Genomic DNA, 14059 nt, shown 5'->3' with positions numbered 1-14059 from the left:
TCCACTCGACTACCTATGCTCTTATGCTCCTGCACACTTAGACACAAGGTTAGAAACACACAGGATCTAACTTAACTTGTTGATGACACCAAAATAACTTTGGGGTTCCAATAAAACTCTCTTTTAATTCCTTGTGGTCGACCCCTTGGTTGGGCACCAAGCAAGGCTTGGCCGACCACCCTTTGGGCTCCAAGCAAAGCTTAGCCGGCCCCTTGCTTGGCCACCAAGCAAGGATGTGGCAAGCCCATTACTTGGGTAAGAAGTGGGGCTTGGGTGGATGTAAGGCTTTGTACATAGAGGCTACAACAGGGATCTAGAGGAGGAATTGATTTTTGGTCTCCTGATGAGCTTGAGCTTCCTGTGTTCGACCCGAACACCCAACTCAAGTTCATCAATAATAACTCATACCACTAAAGAGTTATTATTGAACTACCACACCAATCGCATATTACATTATGAGCTCCTTCTTATCATGAGTGCATTAATCTCCCTGTGTTTAAGATATCAAATGTTCATTAATTAAATGAGTTACTGACAACTCACTTAATTAACATCTAGCTTCAAGAGTAGTACCACTTAACTTCATTATCATGTCGGAACTAAATTCACCTACAGGATTTACATGACAATCCTTATGAGATCCTCAAGGGGGCATCATCATCCTAATAAATAGGACGCAATTTCCTTCTATAATCAACAACACACCATATAAATAATATTATTTCCCAACTTATCATCCCTATTGATTTAACGAATAAATCTCACCCTTTGATAAATTAAAGAAATAAATACTAAGTATATGTGCTTGTTATTATATCAGGATTAAGAGTACGCACATCCATAATAACAGAGGTTCTATTCTTTTATGCAGTCAGTATAAAAGGAACAACCTCAAATGGTCATGCTCAATACACACATAGTGTACTAGTATAATTTTATAGTCAAGATAAACTAGTACCAAATTACACTACAACTATTCCAATGATTTGTCCCAATCCATTTTGGTTGTGAGTTTCTATTTATAATCTATAAGGAACTGATAACATGATCTTCTGTGTGACACCACTCACCATGTTATCTACAATATAAATTAAATGGGCAACTGCATTTAACTAAATGCAGACATTTGACCAATGTGATTCTCATTTCAAAATAAATATTTATACAAAAAGCTAGGCTTTTAGTATACATTTTAATAAAGGTAAGTAAACACATTGAGCGCAAGTGCCACCTGTTACGAGACATCGTAAAGCGAGGAGAAGTTGTTGTCGTGAAGATTGCATCAGAAGATAACCTGGCAGATCCTTTCACTAAGGCCCTTCCGGCGAGAGCTTTTGATGGGCATATTGAGGGGATGGGGATCAGATGTATGGCAGCATAGTCTTTTAGTATAAGTGAGAGATTGTTAGAATGTATACTAAAAGCCTAGCATTTTGTATAAACATTTATTTTAAAATGAGAATCACATTGGTCAAATGTCTGCATTTAGTTAAATGTAGTTGCCCATTTAATTTATATTGTAGATAACATGGTGTGTGATGTCACACAGAAGATCATGTTATCAATTCCTTATAAATAATAATTAGAAGCTCACAACCAAGATGGATTGGGGTAAACCATTGGAATGATTGGAGTGTAATTTGGTACTAGTTTATCTTGACTATAAAATTACACTAGTACATTATGTGTATATAGAGCAGGACCATTTGAGGTTGTTCCTTTTATACTGACTGCATAAAAGAATAGAACATCTATTATTATGGATGTGTATACTCTTAATCCCGATATAATAACAAACACATGTACTTAGTATTTATTTCTTTAATTTATCAAAGGGTGAGATTTATTCATTAAATCAATATACCCGATAAATTGGGAAATAATATTATTTATATGGTATGTTGCTGATTATAGAAGGAAATTGTGTCATATTTATTAGGATGATGTGCCCCCTTGAGGAACTCATAAGGATTGTCATGTAAACTCTGCGGGTGGACTTAGTTCCGACATGACAATGAAGTTGAGTGGTACTACTCTTGGAGTTAGATGTTAATTAAGTGAGTTGTCAGTAACTCATTTAATTAATGGATATTTGATATCTTAAACATAGGGTGATTAACGCACTCATGATAAGAAGGAGCCCATAATGTAATATAGGATTGGTGCGGTAGTTCAATAATAACTCTTTAGTGGTATTAGTTATTATTGATGAACTTGAGTTGGGTGTTCGGGTCGAACACAGGAAGCTCAAGCTCATCAGGAGGCCAAAACTAATTCCTCCTCTAGGTCCCTGTTGTAGCCTCTATGTATAAAGTCTCGCATCCACCCAAGTCATCCTTATGGTCGGCCACATCCTTGCTTGATGCCCAAGTAAGGGGTCGGGCACCCCTTGCTTGGTGCCCAAGCAAGGGGCCGACGAAGATGGGTTTAAAAGTGGGTTTTTAATTTTTAAATTTTTTTTTGGTAGCTATCTACAATGTTTTAAAAGAGAGATTTTAAATTTAAAAAAAAATTCTTTTTTGAAGCCATCCGCATGGTTTTAAAAGAGAGTTTTAAATTTAAAAACTCTTTTCTTTTGTAGCTATCTACTATGGTTTAAAAGAGAGATTTATTTTGTTAAAACTTTTCTTTTTTGTAACCATGATTTAAAAGAAAGGTTTTAATTTGAAAAATCTTTCCTTTTTTGTAGCCATCTACAATGTTTAAAAAGGGGATTTTTAATTTTAAAACTTTTCTTTTGTAACCATCCGCAATAGAAAATTTAAAAGAGAGATTTTAATTTTTGTTAAAATCTTTCCTTTTTAGCCATTACCAAGGATTATAAAAGAGGATAAATGGTGTCTTAGAGGAAATAATCATCTACACTATTTCTATTCCTCTTCTATTCTCCTTGTGGCCGACCCCCTCATATTCTTATTCTCCCTTTGCTTTCTCACCTAAGGCTGGCGGCATCAAGAGGCTTCAACCATCTTGTGGCCGATGGGTTGCAAGGAAGAAAAAAGAACAAGAGATGGTGTTCCTAGCTTTGATCCCTTGGTGGCTGAAAGTCTTGGAAGAAAGAAGGACTTGGGTGGTTTTTGCGTCTTGGTAGATTGTCGCTCACACGACGTCCAAGAGGAGGAGAGGAATACAGCAGAAGATCAAGAGGTCTTTAAGCTACAAAGAAAGGTATAACTAGTTAATTGTTTCCGCTGTGTACTAGTTTATTTTTCCTTTGTATGGATCCTGAAGTACCAACACAAAAGGCTAGCGATCTTGTGCTTTGATTTAGGTCTCTATAGTTTAACCTAGGGTTTACTGTAAGGAGTTTAAATATTCAATTTCTTTGAAAGGCTTTGACTAGGAAGTGGTGGATGATCTCATACCCAAGAAGGTCGAGTGCCTCGCCAACGACCTGGAAGTCAATCCTTGAAATAAATATTTAATCAACTTCTGTATTATGGTTTAACTTCTGATGAACATATGGGTTGAACTTGGATTAATAATGTTAAGTTTCTTTGCAATCTAAGTTTAACTTCTGAAAAGCACATGGGTTGCTAGGAAAAGTTCTCCGCTTGTACAAATTTTTGTATAGGGAAAATAGAAAGGAATTTCGAGTAGCACCAACAACACCAATTTAGTTTCAATGAAATTCTTTCTAAATATTTGTCGCACTACTAGTTTAGGGGTTAAAGCTTTGGCCGATGAGGGCAAAATGATAATTATGCAATATATTTTCTCTTTCTCCACCCGTGCATGATAATATATATTAGGATTAGAGACAATTACAACTTATATTGAAATGACTTACCATAGAATGGTTTGTGACAATTAATATTCCAAGTAGCTGCTACACCATTGTAATAGTTAACATTCCAAGTAGCTGCTACAATGCTGTAGCAGTTAGTTGTCGAAGTAGCTACTACACCATTGTAACAGTTAACATTTCAAGTAGCTACTACAACATTATAATAGCTAGACATCAAAATAGTTGCTACACCATTGTAGTAGTTAACATCCCAAGTAGTTACTACAATGTTGTAGTAGCTAGCCGTCATAGTAATTGCTACACCATTGTATCAATTAATATTCCAAGTATTTGCTACAACGTGTAGCAGCTAGCCGTCGAAGTGGTTTCTACACCGTTATAGTAGTTAACATTCCAAGTAGCTGCTACAATGTTGTAGTAACTAGTTGTCGAAGTAGCTGCTATACAGTTGTAGCAATTTACATTCCAAGTAGTTGCTACAATGTTATAGCAGCTAACATTCCATGTAGCTGTTGCAACGTTGTAGCAGCTATACGTCCAATAAAGACAACATATGTTTTCCCTATGTTAATTAAAAATCATTTAGAAGTACATATAAACAGTATATATTATGAATAGAGAGAATTACAACTTAAAATGAAATAACTTACCAAATAACTACTACTTTGACGACTAACTGCTATATATTATAGCAGCTACTTCGACATTTAGCTGCTACAAGGTGTAGCAGCAAACCATCAAAGTAGTTGCTACAACGTGTAGCAGCTAACTGTCCAAGTGTCTGCAGGTGTCGGCCTTGTTCATTGTAGTAATCCTTTCTTCTAATATATATTAGGATCACTGTTGGTAATTACAATTTAAAATGAAATGAATTACCATTGGTTATGAATTGATGTTTGGAAAGTTCTCTGTAAATTCTATAAGTAAAAACTAGTAAGAAAGCAGCTAGGACTTGTGCGTTGTAGGATATATCAGAGCTAAAAAATATTGTACAGAGCTGAAAAATAGATAGTGGAGTGGAAAGACTTATGATCGAGAATGGAGAGGGTTCTAAGGAAACTAACATAGGCTATGTGCTTGGTGGCAGTTTCTCGAGCTTCCAACCAGCTCGAGAACAAGCAAGTGACTGTAAGTTGTCCAAATAGCTTGCAGAGCCTTTGCTTTTGCTTGCCTAGCAGAAGTGCGCTACGACAGAAGACAACGACAAAGGAAGAGGTGAGAGGGAGAGAGAGATCGAGGGAAATTTAGATTTGGGAAAATACTTTCGCTTGCCATTTTGAATAGAGGGCAGAAGGGGAGAGAGAATAAAATGTATATCTTTTTACAAGAAATTGAGCTGGCAAGACCACGTCTATAGGTCGCTCACCATCGCACATGAAGTGTTACCTAACACACACACACACACACATATATATATATATATATACTTCAACTCCCAAATGTGTTGGGTATTTCGGGCCGCGAAAACCGCGTTTTCGCATCGCGGAAACCCCGAAAGCCCTAAAGCCAACGGATCCGTGCAAAGAAAAATTTCTAAAACTACGAATACGAGTTTCACACTCTAGATCTACAGTAGATAAGAGTTATACCTTGAAGCGTGCCCTCGCAAATCCCGCTCGTCCAACGGTACGCCGGATCTCGAAGTTGTCAACGTAGACAACTCTCAAGTGATATCCACACGAACAAGAAATGTTCTCTAACACTCAAGGATGGAGAAGAGAGCACCCAAGTGTGCTAGCACTTTCTAGGGCTCTCGGGTAGGATTTAAAAAGGGGAGAAAGGAGAGAAAGAAAAGGGATCTCACATAATCCACTAGGTACCCTCCTTTGTGACCTTCACTTCACCCTTTTTCTTGGAACACAACTCACACACCTTCTCCCTTTCTTGAAAGCTCATGGCAACAGCAAGAGAAAGGAGGAAGAGAGCTAGGAGGAAGGAGAAGCATTCAACACCACTTGAATGACACAAAATGAAACCTCTTACACCATTAGTGTGGCCGGCCACACACATGTAACCTCCCCATTTAATGTGGCCGGCCACATTAAATGGAATGGGAGGTGTAACCTCCATGAGGTGGAGATGATGTGGCTGCCATGTAGGATGAGTCATCCTCCATGAAGTCGCAATTCATCAAGTCAAACTTGATGTTTCAACTTCCCATTTTGGTCAAGTCAAAATTGACCAAATCTCTTCCATATTGAGTTGAATTCATTCTTTGACCCAAGCCAATTTCAATCTAATGAATCTCAATTCATTAATATAAATTGACTTAATGAATCAAATTTAAATTAGACTTATTCAACAATTGAATCTAATTGAGTCTAACACAATAAGTCTAATTTCTGAATCCAATCCTTGGCGCATCATATGAACCTAATCCAATTGGTTCATCCTATGAACCTAATCTCCATCCACTTGTTCTTTGTGTGTGACCCAATAGGTTCTTGTAACATTGGAAATGTTTCTAAACTCCTTTAAAACATAAGCAATGAGCGGCATCTAGCAATACATCATTGCTACCCAAGTTACAAGAAATATTGAGATCCAACATCACCTTGTGACTACTAATTGTGACTTCTCACAATATATGACAAGTGTCCTTCTATCCTAGACATCTAGATTGATCAATATGAGGCATAGACCGTGTCATCCTCTAATCAATCTAAATCTTGAACTCCAAGTAGACACACTAAATCAAATGAGCTCAATATCCTATATTGACTCATTTGGGCATGACCATGCACTTCGTGGTCTCACTCTATCAAGAATACCGATGTCACTCCCGTCATATAGGAGGGATAGATCCCATCTACATCACTCACATCCCTCCGCATAATTTGTTACATACCCAGTAATCGCCTTTATAGTCCACCCAGTTACGGGTGACGTTTGACGAAACTAAAGTACATAACTCCTTATGTAGGGAACCATGGTGACTTCAGGTCTAAGGACTAGTAGTTATACTAATAGCCACATGAGAAAGTATATGACACTCATATAACAATCTATGATACTTTCTCATGGCGGGTCATTCAGTATACATTCTCTAATGCATACCCATGTGTCAACTTGATATCTCTATATCCATGACTTGTGAGATCAAGTCATCGAGTTGACCTACATGCTAGTCTTATTGCATTAACATTGTCCCTGAACGTTAATACTCGACTAGGAATGATTTAGAGTAGTGTTTCCTATATCATCTCACTATCGATTCAACCAATCGATTGATATAGGTAAGAACCTTCAACTCTAGGACGTTATTATACTTAGTTTATTTGGCACCAATACAAGTATAATAACCAAAAACCAAATGCCTTTATTTATATAAAATATGATACAACAAGTCCAAAATGCAATCATCAAATGATTGGCTCTTGGGCTCTAGCTAACAATCTCCCACTAGCACTAGTGCCAATCAGTGTAGGCTCTAAGCCCAAATGACCTAGTGTGACCATCATGCTTCCTCTGTGCCGAAGCCTTGGTCAAGGGATCTGCGATATTAGCCTCTGTAGGTACTCTGCAAATCTTCACATCTCCTCTCTCGATGATCTCTCGAATGAGATAGTATGTGTTTGGTCCACTGGTGTGAGCGAGGTTCCTTCGCCTGCGCTATAGCTCCATTGTTGTCACAATAGAGCTCAATGGGTCAGAATGCTAGGAACCACCCCAAGTTCGATGATGAACTTGCGGATCCAAATCGCTCCTTTCACGCCTCGATGCAAAGAATGTACTGTAGAATCACCATCGTGTCCTACTTGAACTCTTCCAACTCAACACCACCATTAATGCAAAACACGAACCCCGACTACGATCTATAGTCATCCTGGTCGGTCTGGAAGCTAGCATCACTGTAACCCTTTACAGCTAGCTCATCATTGCCTCCATATATCAAGAAATATTCTTTAGTGCTTCTTAAGTACTTAAGAATATTCTTGACCGCTATCCAGTGACTTTCACCTGATGGTATCTGCTCGTCATGCTCAAAGCATACGAGACATCAGGTCGAGTACATAGCATGGCATACATGATAGATCCTATGGCTGAGGCATAAGGGATCTGATCCATGCAGTCTCTCGCCTCTCTAGAAGAGGGACCTTGAGTCTTCGAAAGACTCACACCATGTGACATCGGCAGAAATCCCTTCTTGGAGTTCTGCATGGCAAACCGAAGGAGTACCTTGTCAATGTATGTACTCTGACTTAGGCCAAGCAATCTCTTAGATCTATCTCTATAGATCTATATCCCTAGAATGCGGGATGCCTCACCTAAGTCCTTCATTGAGAAGCAACTCCCTAGCCATGTCTTGACAGACCGAAGCATGGGGATGTCCTTCCCAATGAGCAGTATGTCATCCACATACAATATGAGGAAGACAACTATGTCCCCTTTAACCTTCTTGTAGACACAAGGTTCATCTTCGTTCTTGATGAAACCAAACTGTTTGATTGCATCATCGAATCGAAGATTCCAGCTCCGAGAAGCTTGCTTTAGTCCATAAATGGACCTATGCAGCTTGCATACTCTGCTAGTATGCTGTGGATCTACAAAACCCTCAGGTTGTGTCATGTACACATCCTCGAGTAGGTTTCCATTCAGAAACACGGTTTTGACGTCCATCTGCCAGATCTCGTAATCATGGTAAGCTGCAATAGCAAGCATGATCTGAATGGACTTAAACATCACTACTGGAGAAAAGGTCTCATCATAGTCAATACCATGAATCTGCTTGAAACCTTTAGCTACCAAGCGACCCTTATAGATAAGTCCATCCATGTCATTCTTTCTCTTAAAGACCCACTTACACCCTATGGGTTTTACCCCTTCAGGTGGATCAACCAAAGTCCAAACTTGGTTGGTGTACATGGATTCCATTTCGGATCTCATGGCCTCTAGCCATTTCTCGGAATCTGGTCTCATCACAACTTCCTAATAGGTGGTAGGCTCATCCTCTATGAGCATAACGTCATCATGGTCAGACAAGAGAAATGAGTATCACTCAGGCTGACGACGTATCCTATCAGACCTGCAAAGAGGTATGTCTACTTGAACTGGTTTTTGTTCCTCAACTCCTTGTGGAACAACATCATCCACAACACTTTGTGGTTCCAGTTCAATTTCCATCAAAGCATCAGTGCTATTGTTCGCATCTTGAACTTCTTCAAGATCGAGCGCGCTCCCACTAGTCTTTCTAGAAACAAAGTCCCTTTCTAGAAAGACCCCAGTCTTTGCCACAACTACCTTGTGCTGATTGGGAATGTAGAAGTAATATCCCTTAGTTTCCTTGGGATATCCAATAAAATAGCACTTGTCGAATTTGGGTCCTAACTTGTCTGAGACTTGACGTCTAACGTAAGTCTCACAACCCCAAATCCTCATGAATGACACCTGGGCATCTCTCCCAGTCCATATCCTATATGGTGTCTTTATCACGGCCTTGGATGGAACTCGATTGAGTATAAAAGTTGCCGTGTCTAGAGCATAGCCCCAAAGGTATGTCGGAAGATCTGTGTGATTCATCATAGATCGTACCATATCTAATAGGGTACGATTCCTCCTTTCGGATACACCATTCCACTGTGGTGTTCCAGGAGGAGTGAGTTGGGATAGAATCTCACACTCAGCTAGATAGTCACGGAACTCATGGCTAAGGTATTCTCCACCTCGATCTGATCGAAGTATCTTAATACTCTTGCCAAGCTGGTTCTGTACTTCATTCTTGAATTCTTTAAACTTTTCAAAGGATTCAGACTTATGTGTCATCAAGTACACATAACCATATCTACTGAAGTCATCAGTAAATGTGATGAAGTATCTATAACCGCCTCTAGCATCGACATTGAAAGGGCCACATATATCACTATGTATGAGTCCTAACAAATCAGTTGCTCTCTCGCTGTGCCCACTAAAGGGAGTCTTGGTCATCTTGCCTCGTAGGCATGACTCGCAAATCTCATATGATTAAAAATCAAATGAGTCCAACAAACCATCCTTATGGAGCTGGGATAAGCGCTTGTCATTTATATGACCTAAGCGACAGTGCCAGAGGTAGGTTTGGTTCATGTCATTTGACTTGAACCTCTTGGTATTCACGTTATAGATAGGGCTTTCAAGGTCTAGAATATAGAGTCCGTTTATCATAGGTGCACTACAATAGAACATATCGTTTAAATAGACGGAACACCATTTGTTCTTTATTATAAACGAAAATCCTTTCTTGTCCAAATAAGAAACTGAAATTATGTTCTTAGTCAAGGCAGGCACATAACAACAATCATCTAATTCTAGTACAAGTCCAGAGGGTAGAGATAGATGGTAAGTTCCTACAGCAATAGCAGCAACCCGTGCTTCATTGCCTACTCGTAGGTCTATCTCACCCTTCGTCAATGCCTTGCTATTTCTCAGCGCTTGTACATTAGTACAAATGTGCGAAGCACATCCGGTATCTAATACCCACGATGAAGAAATAGAGAGGTTGACTTCTATAACATGTATACCTGAAGTAGAAATCTTATTTCTCTTCTTCTTAAGATCTTCCAGGTATTCTTTGGAGTTCCTCTTCCAATGCCTTGCTTGTCCTTGATATAGGTGACAAAGATGTTCAACCATATCATAAGCACCCATCGACTCATGTTGCTTCTGAAGCTCAGAGTTCATGGTCACGAGCATAAGACAGGACACATCTAATGTGTCATCTTGATGCTTCTTGTAAGCATCTCGGTCTGCTCGCGTGGCAGTGGCAGGAGGAACCTCCGGAATGGGCTGCTCCAGAATGTACAGTTTATGTTCCTGAGTGAGAACTATTCTCAGATTCCTATACCAGTCTAAGAAATTTGCTCCGTTGAGCTTGTCCTTCTTAAGGACAGAACGCAGAGAGAAGATGTTCGTGTTCGACGTCATGGAAATTCTCCAACAGAAATAAATGCAGAAATAAGTATCATATTTTTAATCATTTAATTAGACCTTTAACTAAATGATGCTCCCACTGAATTCTATAATTCATGTGGGACAAGATCCACATCATACTAACCCTTGAGTTAGTTTTGGCTAATACGCCCAAGACTTAGTATGATCGGTAGGTAACGATTACCAATTACATCTCTATGCAACTCTTGTTTATAGGTTCAATATCCGCATTTATATTAAAACTCGAGTTAGCTTTGGCTAATACGCCCGAGAGTTAATATATATGTGATTTTGACCTATCTTTCCAACCGTTGGAAGAATGCCTATAGTTATACTCGATCCAACCGAGTTAACTAGGAATATTCAATCTAATTGAGTTGTACTCACCCATGCGTTGATAGGCGGGACCAAGATTGTCCCTCCGTACCCTACCAAGATAGTATGTGTTGCTCTACTTTGGCAGATTCAACAACAACATGCGATCGAGTTGTGGTAGGTATCACGGCATGGTAGGCACTACGAGTTGACGTGATTTAGATCTAATCTAAACGATGATGCGTATCATATACTCGATAGATCTAATCTAATCGAAGGGTGCATCATGTGCATGACTTAGATCTAATCTAATCGTAAGGCACTAATTAATTACTTAATTAACTAGCATGCATCACATACACACAAAACAATTAATTAAATAATTAATCAAATAATTTTGTGATTATGTCATGGCCCTACTACGATCTTCTCAAGCCAATGAGAAGATTGGATGGTCAACCTAAGGTCAATTGCTTCTCAAGCTCCTTCCTTTGACCACCTCGTGTTGCTCGCGCCCTCCTCGTAACTCCGTCTCGAGTGGACCTTCCACCGCTTCAAAATTTACATTACATTTTGAAACTCGAGTTACATTCGAGTCTAAATCTAATTTACAACAAGAACAAAAGAGAAAGGCACGATGCGCAGGTCGCGAAAAATAAAAACATACAACACACACATCACATCACGACACGCAGGCCGTATTATGAATTACAACACGAATTATCCAATCAAATTGGGTCTTTGGGCCATGACTATCACAAAAATAATATATAATTCAAAATTATATATTTCTATAATTTTCTGTAATTTTCTATAATTTTTATAATTTTTACGAGTACAATTTCCCGGCGGTTCCGTTTAGCGGTTTTCGGGCGCAATCGCGGAACGAATCCCCATGCGGGGCCAGGGGCAGCGCCCCTACCCGTGATCTAACCATCGCGAGGGTTCCATTGCGATCTAACAGCGCCTTAGCCCGCTGTCCCAAAAAGTTTTGGGGCGAAACTTGGCCGTTTTGGAAAAATCTTCCCGGTAGCGGAAGCCTACAAGTGCCGAAACACTGTGCTTCGCTTCTACGAGAAAATTGTTAGGATGTATACTAAAAGCCTAGCTTTTGGTATAAATATTTATTTAGAAATAAGAATCACATTGTCAAATGTCTACATTTATAATAAATGTAGTTGCTCAATTAATTTATATTGTAGATAACATGGTGTGTGGTGTCACACACAGAAGATCATGTTATCGGTTCCTTATAAATTATAAACAGTAGCTCACGACCAAGATGGAAAGGAACAAACCATTGGAAGGTCGTAGTGTAATTAGGTAGTAGTTTATCTTAACTATATAATTACACTAGTACACTTAGAGTGTATTGAGTAGGACCATTAGAGGCCGTTTCTTTTATACTGACTTTATAAAGGAACAAATACCTAAGTTATTATGGAAGTGTGTGCTCTTAATCCTAATATAATAACAAGCACATATATTTGATATTTATTTCTTTAATTTATCAATGGGTGAGATTTAGTTCGATAAATCAATAAGCCCGATAAGTTGGGAAATGATATCACTTATAGTGTGTGTTGTTGATTATAGAAGGAAACTGTGTCCTAGTGATCTAGGTTGAGAATGTCCCCAAGAGGAGCTCATAAGGATTGTCATGTTAAACCCTGCAGGTGGACTTTGTCCGACATGACGATGAAGTTGAGTGGTACTACTCTTGGAGCTAGATATTAATTAAGTGAGTTGTCAGTAACTTACTTAATTAGTGGACATTTGTTATCTTAAACACAGGGAGACTAACACACTCATAATAAGAAGGAGCCAAAAATGTAATTTGGGATTGGTGCAGTAGGTCAATAATAGTTCTCTAGTGGAATGAATTATTATTGATAAAATTAAGTTGTGTGTTCGGGGCGAACACGGGATGCTTAATTTTATCGGGAGACCAAAACCAATTCCTTCTCTCGGTCCCTATCGTAGCCTCTTATTTATAGAGTACTATACCCACCTATACCCACCTTCTTTACCCACCTAAAAGGGGTCGGCCAAGCTAGCTTGGGAATCAAGCTAGGGCCGGCCTAAGCATGGTTTATGGGTGGCCGGCCCTAGCTTGAACCCAAGCTAGAAGGGGCCAGCCGTAATGAAATAAAAAAGAATTTTAATTTTAATTTTTTCTTATGTGGAAGATATAATTTATTGGAGAGAATTAAAATTAAAATATCTCTTCTACAAAAGATTAAAGAAAGAGATTAGATCACTTTCCTTATTTGTAAATTGGAAAGATATTTTATTTTTCTTCTTTATAAATTATTCACATGTTGAAAAATTAAAAATTTCTTTTTATCAACCATGAAGGGATTTTTGAAGAGAAATTTTATTTTAAAATTTCCGGAAATAAATTAGGAAGTTTTAATTTGTTGATTGAAACTAATTTGCCCCTTTTGATGTGGGCGGCCAAGACATGGAGTTTTAAGAAATTTTGTTTAATTTTTCTTAATTAATTCATGTCAAGGAAAATTAAGGAAATTTTGTTGTAATTAAATTTCCTAATTTACCAAGGCTAAGGAATATAAAAGAGGGGGTTGGGGCCTTCATGATGACAACCTCTATTATTTTTCTCCCTCTCTTATTCCTTGGTGTGGCCGGCCATCCTCTCTTCCCCTCTTCCTCTTTGTGGTGGCCGAAACTCTCCTTGGCTTGGAGCTCTTGAGGTGGCCGGATACTACTTGGAGAAGAAGAAGAAGAAGAAAAAGGAGAGAAAGCTTACATCCCTTGGAGCTTGGTTGGTATTTTTTTTCTTCATCCTTGGTGAAGCTCTTTTGTTTTGGCCGAACCTAGCTAGGAGGAGAAGAAGGTGCATTGGTGGTTTCTCATCTCGAAAGATCGTTGCCCACACAACGTCCGAGGTTAGAAGAGGAATATGGTAGAAGATCAAGAGGTCTTTCTAGAAGGTATAACTAGTAATTTTTCCCTTCTGCATCATACTAGTTATTTTTGAAAATAATACCAAATACAAGAGGCTTACGATTCTAGTATTTCGAATTTATTTTTGATGTAGTGTTCTTATGTTTTCTTCTTTTCCTTGTG

Source organism: Zingiber officinale, chromosome 2A (assembly GCF_018446385.1).
Source record: "Zingiber officinale cultivar Zhangliang chromosome 2A, Zo_v1.1, whole genome shotgun sequence".
NCBI lineage: Eukaryota > Viridiplantae > Streptophyta > Magnoliopsida > Zingiberales > Zingiberaceae > Zingiber > Zingiber officinale.
The sequence above is the reverse complement of the archived record's forward strand: the minus strand, read 5'-3'. Positions refer to the sequence as shown.